This window comes from Mauremys mutica, chromosome 22, assembly GCF_020497125.1.
Source record: "Mauremys mutica isolate MM-2020 ecotype Southern chromosome 22, ASM2049712v1, whole genome shotgun sequence".
Classification (NCBI taxonomy): Eukaryota; Metazoa; Chordata; order Testudines; family Geoemydidae; genus Mauremys; species Mauremys mutica.
Genome location: NC_059093.1, coordinates 20,349,785 through 20,361,177, shown reverse-complemented (window position 1 = coordinate 20,361,177; position 11,393 = coordinate 20,349,785). Strand labels below are relative to the sequence as shown.

General features: G+C 49.4%; 1 non-coding gene across 1 annotated transcript; it reads left to right on the top strand.

Annotated features, from left to right (window-relative positions):
• The first annotated feature begins 10,017 nt into the window (after positions 1-10,017).
• Positions 10,018-10,089, top strand: TRNAA-UGC. The gene has a single exon. It is a non-coding gene; the product is annotated as a tRNA-Ala (tRNA).
• Positions 10,090-11,393: the final 1,304 nt, after the last annotated feature.

The following is an 11,393-nucleotide window of genomic DNA, read 5'->3' as shown; positions in this document are numbered from 1 at the left end:
TCACATAGGAAAAGTGCAGGTTGGTGCAGAGGTGAAGCTAGTCAAGAAAAAGCGAGATGGCCACAATAGGGGAAACCTGCTGCTCTCTCTCTCTTCCCAGCCCTGGCCTGGCCTGGTATTAGTGCAGGTTAAAAAGATGGGAAAATATTGGCATCTATCAGACTTTCATAGCTGTACAAGACTCAGGCACAATACAGAGGTGCCCATCTGCAAGTGCCAAATGGTTGGATTGGCTAATGCAGCCTGTAGACGTCCAGGGCACACTGGGATATCGAGCCAAGTGTCCATCACCATCATCATTTCGAAGGGATAATGATAATGATGGGAAGGTTCACAACTGACTCAGCAGTTGCATACAAAGGTGCACGTTTGGCAGTTACATTGGGAAATTCTGGCTCCTTCTCAGGCTCAGGTTGGCCACCCCGGTCTAGATGTAGAAGTTACAACATTTAAACTTGAAAGAGGGGCCAATTTCCCCATCATTTCATACCTTTACATCCAAACACGATGACTTTCTGAATGAACCCTCCTCGTTCAGCCAGAAGATCTTGGGGTGGTTGTAGGAGTCACTGGATAAAGTTCTCTGGATTCTGTTCTGAATCAGGTCAGAGCAGAGGTATCTAATCTGGCTGTAAAATCTATATATCAACACCAAATATGGTGTGAAATTAATCCTCAGAAACGGCTGTTCCCCACCCAGACCCCAGCAAGGGGCTCTCCAAGGAAGGGGGCTGTTGAGGAAGGAAAGAAGAAAGATGTTCTTCTCTCCCTGGAGGAACTGGGCTCTGTGCTTTGGACAGAAAGGAGGGGAAGCAAATGGTCACACGATGGCAGCAAAACCTAAGAAATGAAACACAATAGGCTTCTGAGCACGTTGCTTCTGAACAGTGAATGAACCTGACTTCCGTATCATGAAAAGCCAAAAAGCCGTTTCTTTCTATGCCCAGGAGAAAAGAGTTCCAATCATTCCTGCCCGTTTACTTTTGAATTATTTTACATTATAAAGAAAATTGTAACAAAATTAGTCTGAACTTGAGCTGACTGTTATTAAAAGCTGGTTCCCCAATTCAGTTCCAACTGCTTTACTAGAAACACCCCCAGGTCCCTGCTCACCCCAGGAAGAGGAAAAAGAGAAACCCCCACTGGGCACTGCCCTTGGTGCCAGGCTGCTGTCCTGGGGTGCGGGTGGGGACTGATTGTTTGCTGCTGAGGAGGGAGCCAGTAGAGGCCTCTGGTGCTCTGCTCCTAGCATCTGCCTGGTCCAGACTGTCCTCTGCCTCAGCTGCTGCTCCCGGCCTGCTCTAGAGTCAAACACGCAGGGCCCCCAGGGGAACAGAGGCTGGGACAGGGCAGCAGCCTGGGCTGGGCTGGGAAGATGCTGGGAGTTCTCGTTCCCTGAGAACTGGCCCGGCTCCCTTCTCAACAGCAAACAAATCAATTCCACATCCCCTCCCCAGAAAAACCAGCCTGGAGCCAAGGGCAGCAGGGGACGATTCCCTCCAGTTCCCACCAAGGCAGGAGAGAATCCAGGGCCTTTATAGCAGACCTTATGGAACTGACGTGGGGAAACCAGCCTTTAATAACAGGCAGTTCCAGTTGAAGCTAAGGCCTGGTCTACACTAGGCGTTTAAATCGGTTTTAGGAGCGTAAAACCGATTTAACGCCAAAACCGTCCACACTAGGAGGCACCTTATATCGATTTTAATGGCTCTTTAAACCGGTTTCTGTACTCCTCCCTAACGAGAGGAGTAACGCTAGTATCGGTATTAACATATCGGATTAGGGTTAGTGTGGACGCTGATCGACGGTATTGGCCTCCGGGAGCTATCCCACAGTGCACCAGTGACCGCTCTGGACCGCAATCTGAACTCGGATGCAGTGGTCAGGTAAACAGGAAAAGCCCCGCGAACTTTTGAATATTTCCTGTTTGCCCAGCGTGGAGCTCCGATCAGCACGGGTGGCGATGCAGTCCGAAATCAAAATAAAAAAAAGAGCTCCCGCATGGACCATGCGGATGTGATCGCTGTAAGGGCAGGCAAATCCGTTCTATCCGTTCTATCAGCGCTCCGTTACAGAAGATGAAATTCAGAATCCTTTTTTAAAAATCTCCAGACAGACGCCATAGCAGGGACTCAGCGCACTGCAGCGTGACAAGCGTAACGGAAAGCCAAAGAATCAAATGGATGCGCATGGACTGGAGGACTGAAGCTATCCCACAGTTCCTGCAGCCTCCTAAAATTATTTGCATTCTTGGCTGAGCTCCAAATGCTTCTAGGGTCAAACACAGTGCCCGCGGGTCAGGGCATAGCTTGGCAATCTACTCACCCACCCCCAGAAGCGAAAGGTAAAACAATCCTCTGACTCTTTTACATGTCACCCTATCTTTACTGAATGCTGCAGATAGACGCGATAGTGCAGCACTCAACACCAACATCCTTGCTCCCCCCCCGTCATGGGCGGCTGATGGTACAAAATGATGGAAATCCATCCTCATCATCAGCATAAGCTGATTGTGCAAAAAGATGGAAATCCATCCTCATCATCAGCCTCAGCTGATGGTACAAAAGGACTGGTAACCGTCCTCGTCATCAGCCTATTGGCCCTAATTTTTTCTGGTGGATGGATGGTGCAATATGGCTGGTAACCATCCTCATCATAGCAACAGGGGGCTGAGCTCCATCAGCCCCCACCCTTCATGTGTAAAGAAAAGATTCAGTTGCCCCTGGACTAGCAGTGGGATGCTGGGCTTCTCTCCTACACACTGCTTAATGTCCTGTCTGGACTATCATAGCAGCTGGAGGCTGCCTTCCACTCATTTCTCACTAACAAGTCAGTGTGTCTTATTCCTGCATTCTTTATTAATTCATCACACAAGTGGGGGGACAATGCTACGGTAGCCAAGAAAGGCTGGGGGAAGAACGGAATCAACAGGTGGGGTTGTTACAGGAGCACCCCCTGTGAATAGCATACAGATAATAATTTCTGCGGGCTCTGACACAGAGCAGGTGGTTCTCTAGCACACTTGCCTATATTAGGCAGCACTGATTCTATTTTTAGATACCAAAAAGGAGGGATTGACTCAGGGAGTCATTCCCAATTTTTGCTTTTGCGCCCCTGGCTGATCGGCCAGGGGCACTTATGACAGCAGCCAATGGTACAAAACGATGGAAGGTACAATATGGCTAGTAACCACTCTTGGCTTTTGCGCCCCTGGCTGATTGACCAGGGGCACTAGCAGCAAATGGTACAAAAGGACTGGTAGCCATGATCATCCTCAGTTCCAATTTATGGAAGGATTTGGATGGTGCAATATGGCTAGTAACCATCTCTGCTGTCATGCAAAAGCAAAAGCATGCTTCTGTGTAGCGCTGCTGAATCGCCTGTGTGAGCGGCATCTAGTACACATACGGTGAGAGTCACAAACGGCAAAAAAAGCTCCATGATTGCCATGCTATGGCATCTGCCAGGACAATCCAGGGGAAAAAGGCGCGAAATGCTTGTCTGCCGTTGCTTTCCCAGACGAAGGAGTGACTGACGACATTTACCCAGAACCACCCGCGACAATGATTTTTGCCCCATCAGGCACTGGGATCTCAACCCGGAAGTTCCAAGGGGCGGGGGAGGCTGCGGGAACTATGGGATAGCTAGGGAATAGCTACCCACAGTGCAACGCTCCAGAAATCGACGCTAGCCTCGGACCATGGACGCACACCACCGATTTAATGTGTTTAGTGTGGCCGCGCGCACTCGATTTTATAAAATCTGTTTTACAAAACCGGTTTATGCAAATTCGGAATAGTCCCGTAGTGTAGACGTACCCTAAGTGTTTTAAACAATTTTTACAACATTAAATAACCCTTCAATCATAGTGTCACCATCCATAAAATTGCTTCAGCCTTATAGGTTCCCAAGTACAAAACTAAACATCTCTTCAAACACAAGGGAGTGGAGATCAGTCAGTGTTCAGAGTCATCCCACATAAAAGAACCATGTTGTGGTACATACTGGCCCCATCATGTGGCCATCGTCTTTCCCTCCTCTCTGTTAAAAGTTTTAGTATTTTGCACAGAAACTTTCTTCCCTCAGGAGAGACTTGGGAACCAGGGCTGCCAGCCAGACAAACACTTTTAAGAGGAGGCGTAACTTGTCAAAAAATGATCTCCCCTCTTCAGTTCAGTGACACCTTGAAATGTTACTTGTCCCGGCAGAGCTGGAGGATTGAAAGCAGCTACATCAAACCCCTGTGTAGCTCGCAGGAATGAACATAAACTCTCCCTTGTATCTGAAGAGATATTTAGTTTTACCCTTGGTAAACTATAAGACTAAAGGGAAAGGCAGTGGTGCCAAATATATAGAGTGAAACATGAAACAATCGTCATAGTTATGCCCATAGTGACTGCAAAATCTTTCCATATACTTCTTATTATTTTCTCTGGTGTCTAGACATTGACTAGACCTTGACCAAGAAATTTGGCTCTTGATAAAATAATCAACTACCCCTTTTTAATGCAATGGACTAGAAATTGACTGGGGTCTTTCCACGCAGGTTCTAATCCTGCCAGCTACAGACGCATTAGTATATTGTCATTACTGTTGTCTTAGTGCCTGAGCATCCACAGAGCCAAACTGGAGCCAGATCTGGTCTTGCTCTGAGGCTGGCTACACTTAAAATGCTGCTATAGCACTGTGGAGAAGACCATTGCTACAGTGAGGGGAGGGGTTTTCCATCCCTATAATAGCTACATTCACAGAACAATCTTTCCTTTCATTTAGCACTATCTAACCATGGCTTAGGTCAGCTTAATTATACTGGTTCTGGGGGTTTTCACACCCCGAAAGACGTACTTGTTAGAGAGTTTATCCCAACACCCTCCCATTCCCTGGTCCTTCTCGCATGACCAGAGAGCAGCAATGCACAAAGTTCAAAGGTGCAAACAATTCAATGTTTATTGGGGAAAACTTCCAGCAAGCAATGATTCCAATTTCCTTCCTCAGTGTCCCCCTTCCCAGCTCTGACACCACAGAGCCTTGCCTGTGTCCCTGTTCCCCTTCCCCCCCGTTAGCAAAACATAATTCCAGTTCCCCATCTGACTGACTGCAGACTATATAGTAAAACTGGAGTTCTGCTTAGCTATACCCTAACCAATCATTTTACTGAAATGTAACTAACCAATCCTAACATACTGTAACATGATTATCTAACCAATTATACCCCACCACCTTAATTGGTTTACACTCAACAAATTAATTGTACAGCAGACAGAAAGAATCACAGCACCAGACAGAGATTATACAGACAAGCAATAAGAAAGTAGGGACTACAGTGATAGAACAACACAGAAATGAGGATTTCACACCCCAGCTATTGATCAGTGAGTTGTTCCTAGACAGGATGCTATCATGGTAGAGGTTGTGGGTGCTGGTTGCTTAACTGTCTGGCCCCCAGGGCAGGATTTTGAGGTTCACCATTACTTTCTCAGAATGCCAGCACCCATCTTTTGTTCACTTAAAATGTGAGCAGGGACATTACAACATCACAGAACTCATGGAGCTCCAGGAAACGTGTAACTTTAGGTCCAGATGAGTGTGTCTAAAATTCAGCTGTGCTGTAGAAGGTCTCTAGGAGTTGAAAGAGATGTGCCATCTCAACCGCCCTAAAGAGTTCATCAACTATTAATGAAAACTAGGGTTGATAAGTCACATTCTTTGTAGTATCAGGATGGTGGACTGGTCTAAAGTGCTAGTTATAAGACTCTTTTTATCCAGTCCCTTGGGTGTTCTGGTCTCTGCATAGAGATGTGGTTTCACATCCCACTCCTGACATTACCATTAATTCTATCCGGAGAAAATGGCCTCACTTCAATCTCCTTTGCAACAATAGAACCCCATTTGCTTAGCTTTGCTATTCCAGTAGTTGTGAGAGAAGCTCCAGACCAGGGGGAAACAGGGCCTGTTCTCTCAACCCATCAATTTTTTGTCTTCCTTCATTCCAAGCCCTTTTCTCAGATACGTCCGTATTTCCCACACTTTTATGAAACTTTCAGGTCATCATTTAATTGCCACACAACTGTACTTATGAAGTGAAGTGAAACACAACATTTTTTGGATATTCCTGCAGAAGAGTTTTGTTTTCTAATCTGGAATTGAACAGGGACTACCCGAGGGGAACAATGCTGCTCCCTTTTCTTGACTCATCCACAAAACATAAGTTCATGGTGCCCTTTGTTTCCCTGTTCTTCAAACACCTGTCAGGGGTGGCCTAGGGAGACTTGGCCCTGATTCTCGGGGTCCCTCCCTGCCCTACCTTTCTATAGGATTCTATTGTGTGGGTTTGTGCTGTGTCGTTGTTCCACGCTGAGCTGTTTTGCACAGTGTCACTTTGCACTCTGACGCATTGTTCCGTGTTGTATGGTTTTTGCACTGCCTTGTGTTGAGTCGGTTTGAGCTGCGCTCTTTTGCAGTATGTCATTTTGCCCCATGGGGAGTTCATTTGCATGGTGCTGAATTGTCGGGCTTTGCACTCCTACGTGTTGTCACTTTGTGCTGTGGAATGTCAGTTCAGGCTGAATTGTTAGATGTTAGATTGGGGTGTTTCCACTTTTGTTGTTGTTTATATTATATTGCGATGGCATCGAATTATAGAGCTGTACGGCTGCAAGGGCCCTGGAGAGGTCATGAAATCCAGCCCTCTCTGCTGAGGCAGGGCCAAGCAGAGACGATGCGTCAGGGCCATGTGAGGTCAAGTGCCCACAGCAGCTGGCCCAGGCAGGGAGCAGAAGGAGGGAACCAGAGCCAGAGCAGGTTGTCTATGGGACCAAGTATATGTAGAGTATCCTAGACAGAGGTTTGTTCAACCTGTTCTTAAAAACCTCCGAGGACAGAGACTCCACAGACGCCCTTGGGAGCCTATTCCAGAGCTTAACTACACTCAGAGTTAGAAAGCTGTTCCCAACATCTAACGTGAATCTCCCTGGATGCAGATTAAGCCCATTACTTCTTGTCCTACCGTCAGTGGACGTGGAGAACAATGGATCATCGTCCTATTTATAAAGACCAAACTTTTCTCTCTGCAGTCATCTGTTAAATGGTTATTATCCCCTCTTCTTGCCTGGGGTAGAATGGAAGAGGAGAAATTCCTCTCTTAACGGAGGGTGCAAATGTCAGTTTGGTCTCTCCTCATGTTTTACTGAAGCTCAGAGAGAGGAGGAAACATAACCTGCCGAAGAGCATGGAGAGTTTGTTTCATTTTGGTCTGTGACTATTAGCAGAAGAGTGACACCTAAGGGCTGTTGCTACCACCCACCATGGGGCTTGGATTTATGATGGTGGGATTAAGAGCATCATGCTCTACCAACTGAGCTAGCTAGATTTAAAGTCAGTCAACTGCCCAATCGCAGTGTAGAAGGAGCCTGAGGGTGTTTATTTGTGAGCTGAGGTTCCCTGTCTGACATTTGCCTTTTTTCCTGGTTTGTTATGTCTCCAGCGAGCAAACCGAAGCTGTCACAAGGCTGGTTAGATGCTGCTTTCTAGACCAGAGAGCTGGGGTTGATTTAGCATGCTGCCGCCATCAGCTGGTCAGAGTAACCAGGGTGGGAGGGTGGAATTTAGGATTCTCCCACCAAGGGGAGGTGCTGTTGGACTCATCTAGTGGGGGAGAGTCTGAGTTCCCCACATGCCACACTCACATTTTCACAGGGAGTCAGGCCCCCTAGGGAAAAACTCAAAAGAAGCCCAGGCCCAGGAGTGTCAGAGAAGGGAATCACTGTTTGCCTTAAGAGGTGGGTTCGGGAAACCTGCAGGTCCTTAGATCCCTCCAGCGCCTGATAGAACCATTTGTGGGGAAGGTCTGGGGAAGCCGAGGAGGACAAGGAGATGGGAAAAGGTCTGGCAGCTGTTGTGCAATCCCCATGCTCCCAGCAGAAGGGTCCGGGGGGCTCAGTGCTCAGAACTCACAAGATGGCAAAGCTCAGAGCCCGGTTACATGGAGTCAGAATGTGATCAGCTCACACCCAGGGGGAGCAACACCCCTGCCTTGGTCTCTGTGCCAGAGCTCCTATCAGCTCCGTGTCCTTCCTGCAAGATTCGGCTGCTGAGAGGGTTGCGATGGGGTAAATGAAGGCAGAGGAGGATTGTTCCTCATGGGTTTTTTTTGTGTGTCTCTGTGATCCTGCTGGAGGAAGCATGATTTGAGTTTGTTTCAGTGACTTGGGTTGGTCTCAGGTTGTGACCCTGAGTACAGGGGTTCTCTGCTCTTAGCCCCTCAGGGAGTGGACAGTGGAACAGTTTCAGAAAGTGGCTAGAAAGTAGCCTAAGAAAGTGTAGTATAAGTGAGAAGAAAAGCCACATCATCATTTCCCTGGTGGCCTAGTGGTTAGGATTTGGCACTCTCACTGCCTGGGTTCAATTCCCAGTCAGGGAAAAATGACTTTAAACCAGAAAAGCTTCAATTATTCTTCACTCGCAATGTAAATAAATCCATGTTATTTTCCTGATTCCCCCATCTTCCCAGTGTCTCCATGGCAGGGCTGGCTCCAGGCAGCAGCGCAGCAAGCAGGTCCCTGGGGCAGTCAATGGAAAGGGGAGGCTTCAGCGGCAGTTCAGCCCTCTCAGTCCCTCTCAGAGGGAAGGAATTGCCACCAAAAGTGGCAGAGGTAGAGCTGCCATTGATTGCAGCTTTTTTATTTTTTTTTCCGCTTGGGGTGCCAAAAACACTGGAACTGGCCCTGCTCCATGAAAGACAATTTGTTAAATCCCAGATGAGTGCAGTTCTATCAGTTCTCAGCCTGAGTCCTTAGGTCTTAATCCTGAGGATATTGTCCCATCATGGGGCCATTTCCCACCTCTCTTTCCTAGGGAAGCACAATTTTCCTTGCACAGACACAGGAACAGCAAGATCTTTCTCTGTCCCTTGTGCAAAGCAGGGGGCCAAATTCCATGGAAACAATGGACAAGCAGGGGGCGCTGGGCACATCCAGCCCTGGCCGTGAGATGTTCCCTCCCCTCTTTCTTTATGCCCCTGTTGTTATTTCATGGATTGTCTGGGATGGGGGAAAAGCTGAGTTCACTCCAGGTGGAGGGGGAAGAACCCTGAAAATCTCAGGCCCCAACCTCCGCCACCAGGATCACTGAGGTGCTGGGAATCTGCATGGGAAAGGGACTGTGTGAATTGTCAAGGTGGGGAATGAATAACAATCTACAACTAGATCCAGCTTATTAATCACTGACACAGGCTAATCCTGCCGCCAATAGAAGAGAAACTGGGAGTGATTCTTTGCTGTTCAGCCATGGAAACAGTGACCCAATTGCACCGCAGTGAATGTGCTGGGGAAAGCTGGAGTTTACAGGCAGGTGGAAAGAGCAGATCCTAGAAACACCTGGAGCTCCCCACACCACTGCTGCCACCAGGGTCAGGTGTTGAGTGACTCACAGCGCCCCTCCCCTCCCATTACCTTCCAGCAGGGGGTGGCAGCACCCCCCACCCAATGCCGGGGAGAGGCCTGAGTGTATCTCTGCACCCTGAGCCCAGGGCACCCACTCTCTCTGCCCCACACATCGAATCTGGCCCTGCTGCAAAGTGACCCTAAGAACCAGCAATCTCCAGGACAGCAGGTTTGCCCTCAGAGCAGGGAATGTGTCCCCCATGCTGCTCTTAGGCCACTGGGTGCTCTGGAAACAAGAGGGCTCAGAGTGTAACCCAGGGGTCAGCAACCTTTCAGAAGTGCTGTGCCGAGTCTTCATTTATTCACTGTAATTCAAGGTTCCGCATACCAGTAATAAATTTTAATGTTTTTAGAAGGTCTCTTTCTATAAGTCTATAATATATAACCAACTATTTTTGTATGTAAAGTAAATAAGGTTTTTTAAAATGTTTAAGAAGCTTAATTTAAAATTAAATTAAAATGCAGAGCCCTCAAGACTGGTGGCCAGGACCTGGGCAGTAGGAGTGCCACTGAAAATCAGCTCATGTGCCACAGGTTGCCTACCCCTGGTGTAACCCATAGCAAGCAAAGATTATCTGGGGATGTAGTTCAGTGGTAGAGCACATGCTTTGCATGTATGAGGTCCTGGGTTCAATCCCCAGTGTCTCCAGGTTGATCTTTTCACCCTGCTGCTTTGCTCATGCCCAGAGGGGATGTGGCCCAGCAATCTCCCTGCAGGAGTTTCAATCCTGCTCAGTGAGGGGCAAGTGCCAATTGCATGGAAGGTCGGGGGGGGGAGTTTCTGCTCCTAAGTCACCTCAGTACATGTAAGATTCCCACCGGCTGTGCTGCTTGGGACAAGGGTAGATGAGAAGGGCGAATCCTCCAGCACTGCAGGAAAAGGTCCCATCTGCACAGACTGAGAGGCCAGGAAACAGAGGGGCAGTCAGTGCTCAGAGAGGAGGGAGGTCAGTGATGTACACCCACCAGGGGACACTGTCTTTTTGAGGCGAGCGCAGCTTGCTTGGGATGGTGCTGACGATGGACAGAAAAAAGGCTGGAGTCAATGACAGACGAGACCACAGAAGGGGAAGGGGAATGGCAGCCCCACAGAAGGTCCTGGGTGCTCAGATGCCCCAGTTATTGCACCCTGGCCTGTCACAGAGAGAAAAGACCCAGCGGGACCCAGCCCCCCTACAGTGATCCCATGGACAAGAACCTGGCTGGGAGTGGGGTGAAGGTTCCCTCTGGGCAAAGGGGAGCTGAAATCCCCCAGTGTCCTGGAGTTTAAGCAATGGAAGCTTCAAACCCTGCACAGGTGTGGGCTGAGGTGCATCAGCAGAAGGTTGGGCTGGACAGGGGCGGCAGGTTTGTATAATTTTTGGTGGTGCCCAGAATGGGACCAAGTCCTGCCCCACCCCCACCCCCACCCCCACACAGGGCCAGCTTTAGGCCGATTCTCCTGATTCCCCTGAATCGGGCCCCACCCCTAAGAGGGCCCCGTGCCCAAGCCCTGGTACTGCGTACTGGCAAGAGCTGGTGCGCTGTACCAGGGTGGCCCGGCTTCCCCAGGGGGCAATTTAAAGGGCCTGGGGCTCCCAGCAGGGGCTGGGATAGGGCTGGGGTAGGGCTGCGGGGCGCTGGGGGCTATTTAAAAAGTCCAGGGTTCCCATTGCTTCTACCGCCCCGGCCCTTTAAATAGCCCCCAGAGCCCCGCAGCTTCCCCAGGGCTCCCTCAGCTATTTACAGGGCCAGGGCAGTGGAAGCAGGGGAGCCCTGGGCCATTTAAATAGCTCCCAAGCCCCGGGCTGCTGCTGCTACCCCGGTGCTGACGGAGGGGGCACTTACCGTACAGGGTGGGCTGTACCCCCTGTACCTGCACCCCCTGCCCTGCCTCCAGCCCCTCATCCCCTGCCCTGCCTGCACCAGCCCCTGCCTCCAGCCAGCCCCACACCCCCTGCCCACAGCCAGCCC